The following is a 7,007-nucleotide window of genomic DNA, read 5'->3' as shown; positions in this document are numbered from 1 at the left end:
AGCCTAAGCTATATGGGTTTTTATCCAACCTAGAATATAACAGCTAGCCAGCTTACAAACTTTAGGGTACCTTCCATGCTCCCTGACTGGTAATGGCTCGAGCAATGCAGTCAAGGAAAAAAAATGAGCAGTCTAAGTGTTAAACCCTTCAGAGTTTTCCTGCCACCAAAGAGCACTCCTATTGCTGGCTTTCAAGTATTGTTGGTCAACTAGCTTATCACTATTGCTGGGCAGATAAGTTCCCTTTGGGGAAAATTAACACATTTGTTTTACTTTATCAAAAAAAACAGTATTTTGGCAAAGGACTGTTTAAACTGTAGTGAGATGCAATATTTTTTAGGACAGGCATGAGACATTCTTGTCAATTAAACCTGTGTGCTTCCTTTTCCTGTTAATTGCGAACTTTCTTTTTAAGTAAGTTTACATTACATTTTATTCTTAGCAATTTTATAAACTATTTTAGTGGCTAGTGCAAATGCGTTTTGTACTTTTCACTGTGTACTTATCTGGTAAAAATTGCTTTTTTTGAACTTGCTTTTTACCGATGTTTACCAACATTGCTAACTGTGTTTCAGGCTTTTTTCTCAGCTTAACCATGGAACAGCTTACCAGTTCCTTGGTTCTTCCATTCTCCAGACACAAAAAAAGAATATTATTAGACAGACTTTGCCAGTTTAGCAGGATGTTTGCTTGCATAAGCTGCAGATGGGTAACCCTGCAATGGTCATTTTAGGTTTTTCAGACCATTCATCTTCTTCCTTCTTGTTTCCTCAGATGCTTGTCATTCAATTGACATTACTTTTATAGATTCATAGATTTATAGATTGTTACTAGGCTAATGACCCAGGGGACTTTCTCAGCCTAGCCAAGTTTCCCCGAAAGAAAAATGACATCCTTTATCCAAATAGGACATTGAAGGCGAGGTATTTATATGCTACCTCTGTCCATAACGGACATGGGTGCCAGGCCCAGTGTAAATTTCTCTTTCACCATCCACTGGTGTAGGTTGCATTTAAACCTGGGTAATAGATGAACCCAGCTTCACATGGATGGGAACTCTGTTTCATAGAAGGGCTAAAAAACAGGCTACACTGGGATTTGAACCCACATATCAGCAAGCGACATTTATACTGCCCTTCTGCTTAGTCATTTTAGCTAATGGTGCTGAATTATTGAAAGAAAAGGCACACAACAATTTTTGTTGATAGTGGAGTTTTCTTTGTTCTCCACTGATGGGCGACCTCATTGTAAGTATATTTAAATTTGGGAGTGTGGGATTTCCTCAGATGGGGGGGGGGGGTTGGTCCCCACAAAAAAAAAGGTTTGCCTCCAAGGTTTGAGGAAAGTTGTTTTGCTGCTCTTTTTTTCAGTCATTCGGCACTCAATAAAAGTGCTGTTGAAAGATGAGCATGTATCCTTTCCTCTGGTGTAGTCTTTCAGCCACCATAGATCGGGGGTTAGACATGTCTACTGCAGCTGTTAGAGTGTCCTTAGTGGGCAAGGTAAAACTACTCTTGTCAGCATGGAAGAAGGAGTTGAGAATGCTTCTCTGCCTGGCTGGACTGTGAGGCCTTTTCTTGAGGTAATGTCTCTGACATGAGTTGGGCTACTTCTGTGGATTTTCCTTGTAAAAAGAAGCAAAAAGTTAAACATTTATCTTACCCTGTCTCTCTTACCTTAGACATGAAAGTTTTACTGGGCTTAATTTAGGTCTTAGTTAAGGCTCTTAGCCCTTCACATTATAGATGTTCATCATATTGATCACTGCTGCAGTAACTTTAACTATATAAATTATATCCTGTCAAGGATATAACAGCCGGACAACTTCCAAAGCTTCAGGGCACCTTCCACGTGCCTAAACCATTAGTCATCTCAATATGAGCTCTCTAAAAATACAGGTATTAGTGCCAAGCCCTTCACAGCTTTTCTGCCTTTGAAAAGAGTGCTCCTCTGTGAGATTTTGAGGACTGACGGTTAGCTTGTGCTGTTTCTTTGCATGATTAGATAAGTTCCCTTTGGGGAAAACGTTCCACATTAAATAATTATTGTTTTATTGTACTTTCCTGTTTAGGAAAGTTACTTTTAAGCTAGGAGTTTGTATTTTAATGGACTGTCATGAGAAGTAACTCTGCTTTTAAATGGGAGTGCACTTTATTGTAGGCAGTGTGAACGTTATTTAAAGTAACTGAAAAACATTTTTTCTGTCAAGAAATTGTGTATATTTTGATTTCTGTGGCTGGCAAAGTGTTTAAAAGTGCTTTTTTTTACTGTGTATTTGTGTGAAAAGTGTGATTTTTAAAGTCTTTTGAATTTTTATTGGGTTTTGCTGCTTGTTTTCCTTGAGATAGAGGCAACATTTTTTCATCTTGACCATGGAACAAACGACTGATCCCATGGTCAGTCCTTTTTCCAACCACAAAAACAAAAAGTTGTAGAAACAGTCTTTGCCACCACAGCAGCTTAGCAATTTTCCCCAGCCACAGGTGGGTGACTCTGCTGTGGCCATAGCTTGTTACTCAGAACACTCATCTTTTCCTCCCAGATAACTCTGGTGTAGCAACTACAACCACTATGGACCGGGGGTTAGCCACATCCTCTGTGGCTGTTGGGGTTCCCTCTGTGGACAAGGGAGAGCCACTCTTGTTGGTCCTGGGAGAGGGAATAGGGAAGACTTACATGTTTGGTCAGAATGTTGTGCTTATCCCTGGGAAAGTTGCTGCTTACATTAATAACACTGCTGGCCCCATTTTTCCTGTCAAAAACAAACAGAAAATTAAACATGTACCCTATCCAATCTTCCTCAAATTTCCTTAGACATGAATAGTTCACTGGGTCTGGCATGGGGCTTAATTCATGCTATTGTTCCTTCTTATAAGGGATACCTCTTTTTCTAAAGAGATTCAAAATTCTGAATCTGGATGGGAAGATGAAAGGACAGATGGTTGGTTTTCTCCTCAGTTTTCTGATTCAGACTCAGTTTCTGATTCTTCCTGGGGGGGGGGTGTCTCTTCCTCTGAGACTATTTCCAGAATGTGCCAGCATTGTCAACTGGAGAATACTGAAGTATCTCAGTTCCTCAGAAAATACCCTAACTGTTACATAAGGAATTTCCAGAACCTTCACCCATTCCTCCAGTCCTGTCAGCTATTTAGGAAGTGTTTGTCACTGCCTACAATTTTCCTGATAGTCAGCCTGCTGCCCCTAAAAAGGCAGATAGAATATACAAAGTCCCTCAGTCTTTTGCATTTTTATACACTCTTTCCAAACCTGACCCAGCACCATCAGCTATAGATTTAGTTAATCCCACTGTTGCTAAACAGTTAATTCTAATTCTACTTTTTTTCTGACAAGGATGGGCAGATTGTTGGTAAGTATGGGGAAAAAAGTGTATGCTTCTGCAAGTTTGATTTTCAGAATTTTGAATTGTCAGGCTCATAGGTTAAAGTTTATTCTGACTAATTGTGAAAGTATGAGGAATGTTTTGTCTGCAGTTTCTTCTTGTGAGGAAATTATGCTTTAAATAATTTAGTTTCTTCCATTGTAGAAGTCACTACTCATTGTTTATAGTGTGTTTATGACTCAAGTTTGCTTGGCTATATTCTCAGAACCTTCCTAGGTGATGTAAAAAAATGAGATTTTAAATTCTCCTTTGGATGGAGATTCAGTTTTTGGCTCCTGTGCTGCAGAGATTATCAAAAAGTGTGATGAGAAAGGTAAGCTGATGTAGGGATTCTCAAATATTTTTCAGCCCTCCTTTTCCAAATGTTCTAATGGATTCTCTATTACTCATCCAATTTTGACAAAAAAAAAAAAAAAAAAAAAACAGTCTCAACAAAACATGGGTAAACACTCATTTAAGAATAAATGGCATTGGAGTTCCAAAAAAAAAAAAAAAAAAATTATATATATATATATATATATATATATATATATATATATATATGTATGTATATATATATATATATATATATATATATATAGCCACCCCCCCAGAACAAAGGACTGTCGAATAAGTCAGACCTTGTCCCACCCCCACCTCCACCCCATCCTGGCAACCCCTTTTCCATTCCAGAAATCTGAATCTCCATTTTTCTCCTTGGCAACAAACATCCTCAGACAAATGGGTTCTGAAGATCACTCATCTAGGTTACAAATGGCAGTGTGAGGAAATCCCTCCTTTTCAGGGGGGTAATTCATCGTCTGCCAGTACAGGCTCCCTTATTTTCACCTTTCCTTAAGTACATGCTGTCCCAGGGAGTGATATAACTAGTTTGTCCTTCCCAGGTTGGGAAAGGTTTTTACTCAAGGATGTTTTTACTTCCAAAGAAAGAAAATGCTTGGAGACCAGTTCTGGATCTATCTTTCCTAAACGTGTTTGTGATAGTGCCCAAGTTCAAGGTGCTGTCACTTCACAGCTTATGTCTTCTTCCTCATTTAAATTACCTGGAAACCCAAGATTTAAAAGATACTTATCATCCCATCCCTATTCATCCAGACTTCAGGCATTTCTTAAAGTTTTGTGTGTCTATATCACATTATTGCCCTTTGGACTATCCACTCTACCAAGAGTGTTCAAAAAGTATATAGCTCCAGTTATAGCTCATTGCAGGCTGCAGGGTATCCATATTTTTCCAAATTTAAATGACTTGCTTATCTTTGCAGTATCAGTAATCTCTCACTTGGATAAGAGATCTCTTACACCAGCTGGGATTGCAAGAGAATATTCAAAGGTCTTTTTTGAGTCCTTCACATGAGATTGTGATCCTGGGGTGTCAGCTAGAAACTTCAGCTCAAAGAGTTTTTCTTCCACAGGAAAAATAGATCCATATATAGCTCTGTTTATAAAGATTTCCTCTCAGACTTTGGTCACAGCAAGGGAATACCTCAGGATTTTGGATCTCATAGATTCATAAACTGTTACTAGGCTAATGACCCAGGGTGGCCTTTCTAAGCCTATCCATGTTTTCCCAAAATAATAATGATGTTTTGTATCCAAATAGGAAATTGAGGGCAAGGAATTTATATGCTATCTCTATTCATAAGGGACATGAGTGTAAATTTCCTATTCCCCATCCACTGGTCTAGGTTGCACTTAAACTTGATAATAGATGAACTCGACTTCACATGGATGAGAAGTCTGTTCCATAGGAGGGTCAGTCTCTGGGGCAAATAGATTCATAGGCTGTTACTAGACTAATGACCCAGGGGGCCTTTCTAAACCTAGCCATGTTTTCTCAAAAGAATCATGCATCTATGATTCTCATGATACCTCTGGCAAGACTCTGAATGAAAAAGATAAAATGGTATCTGAAGTTTTTTTGGTCCCATCATCAACATCCTTTTTCCTTTCAAGTTTGTCCCAGTTTTGTAGTTTATGAGAAGAGAAGTAACTTGGTGGAGACAGCAAATACTCTAAATCTAGGCCTCCCCTTCTCTCTCTCTCTCCCAAGCAGTCAGTCATCACAAACCCCTCAAGCTTTGCTTGGGGAGCAGTTTCAGGAGGAATAAAAATGCAAGGTGTCCATACACAAGAACAGATGCAAGCACATAAATTTCAAAGAGATGCTTGCCCTGATTAAGGCACTCAACTCTCTGTATCATCTTTGGATCCTGAGACCTCTTCAATTTGTTATATACAATTTCACAGTCATGTGGCGCATCAACAAGCAAGGGAGAACCAAGTTATACCCAGTATGCAGACTAGCCATGTTAGCTTAGGATATAGCTTCACAGAATATTCTTACCCTACAGGCATCCTATATTCCATCAATACAAAACTGTGTGGTAGACAAGCTGAGAAGAACAAGGGCAGACCCTCATGAATGGGAACTAGATCAGGGTTTTTCCAAGATTTGAGCTATCTGTGGGAAGTTTCTCAAGTGGACCTAGTTGCCTCCTCTCCGATCAATCAGCTGGCAAGATTCTTTTCCAGGACTCTATGCAAGAAGGCCTGGAAGACAGATGCCTTTTCCTTTCCTTTTCTTTCCTTTCCTTTCCTTTCCTTTCCGTTCCTTAACAGGAATGTTATTGTATGCTTTCCTACCCTTTCCACTGATATCCAGGGTACTTCTTGTTGTGGCAGCCCCCTTCTGGCCCATGCAGCAGTCGCTCTCCCTTGTTTTGCAAATGGTGCGGGACAATTACTGGAAGCTTCCTTACAGAATGGATCTACTCACACACGATCAGGGGAGTTTGATATGCTCCAACCCTAGTCAACTTCAGCTATAGTCTGGATGACTGGGTCTTAATTTCCTTTAGGCACCTGTTTACTGAGGATGTGCAGCGGGTACTAATGGAGGCAACTAGAAAAATCATATATTAGTAAATGGAAAAGGTTTTCTAGTCAGTGTCGACAGCATAACTAGCACCTATTCAGGGCTACTATTTTTCTGTCTTTCCAATATTTGTGTTAGTTAATATCCTAGGGCCTTTCTTACTCCTCTGTCAAGGTTCATTTATTGTCCCTTTCAGCATGTCTACCCAGAGATCCTCCTCTTGCAATGCACATTCATGTTAAAATATTTTTGAAACCGGTTTTGCACAGAGTCCTCCATGATACCAGTTTCTCCTCCTTGGGATTTTAATTTTGTGCTAGAGATGTTAACATTTGTTCCATTTGAGCCAGCTCATCTGGCTGTCTTGAGGCTCTTAACATGGAGAACTGTTTTAATATGTGCTCTGATCTCTTCAAGAAGAGTGCTTGAGTTGCGCAAGCTCTCATGATAAGTCAACCCTAGCTTATTTTCCACACAGACAGGGCTTCTTTGATAACTAATCCTTCTTTTGTGTCTAACATGGTATCTGAGTTTACTTTAAGCCAAACTATCTATGAGGGAGAAAGGGTACTCCATACCTTGAATGCCCACAGACAACTCAAAGACTACCTTGGCATAATCAAGTCTTTCAGATCTTCGGACCAGTTCATTTCTTGTGAAAGCAAGAAGAAGAGACAACCTGTGCGAAAACAGATTATTTCCCTGTTGTTGTCTATGGCTATTACATTTTTG

The sequence above is a fragment of the Protopterus annectens genome, chromosome 1.part2 (assembly GCF_019279795.1).
Source record: "Protopterus annectens isolate FY-2018-M chromosome 1.part2, PAN1.0, whole genome shotgun sequence".
In the NCBI taxonomy this organism is placed as follows: domain Eukaryota; kingdom Metazoa; phylum Chordata; order Ceratodontiformes; family Protopteridae; genus Protopterus; species Protopterus annectens.
Note: the sequence above shows the minus strand (reverse complement) of the source record.